This window comes from Cryptomeria japonica, unplaced genomic scaffold (assembly GCF_030272615.1).
Source record: "Cryptomeria japonica unplaced genomic scaffold, Sugi_1.0 HiC_scaffold_506, whole genome shotgun sequence".
Taxonomy (NCBI): Eukaryota; Viridiplantae; Streptophyta; class Pinopsida; order Cupressales; family Cupressaceae; genus Cryptomeria; species Cryptomeria japonica.
This window is the reverse complement of record NW_026729322.1, coordinates 36,931-37,500: the sequence shown is the minus strand read 5'-3', so window position 1 is coordinate 37,500 and position 570 is coordinate 36,931.

Here is a 570-nt window from a genome sequence, read left to right as displayed (position 1 = left end):
CGCATCAAAGGTGCGCAATGCTGGTGCGAACCCGGGAGCGCTCCGATGTGTGCTCCAAGGTGCGGCGTGCACGAAGTCCGAGCCCGGTTTGCCCCGGGTGCGCACCTCGCGTGCACCTTCGCCGGGGTGAGCACCTTGGTGTGCAGACCTTGGTTGGGTTGCGCGCCCTGGTGCGCACCAAGGAGCGCTCTGAAGTGTGCTCCAAGGTGCGGCGTGCACGAAGTCGGAGCCCGGTTTGCCCCGGGTGTGCACCTCGGGTGCGCACCTCGCGTGCACCTTCGCTGCGGTGGGCACCTTGGCTGGGTTGCGCGCCTTGGTGGGCACCATGCAGTGCACGAAGTCGGAGCCCGGATTGCCCCGGGCGCGCACCTCCGCCAGGGTGGGCACCTTGGTGCGCACAACTTGCCTGGGCTGCGCACCAGGAAGGGCTCAAGATGGCACCCGCGTTCCGTTTTTTTCACTATCTTTCAGAACGGAAATTTTAAAATCTCGTTTTTTTTTGCCTTTTCTGGAAATTAGTGAAGGCAGCGCATCAAAGGTGCGCAACGCTGGTGCGAACCTGGGAGCGCT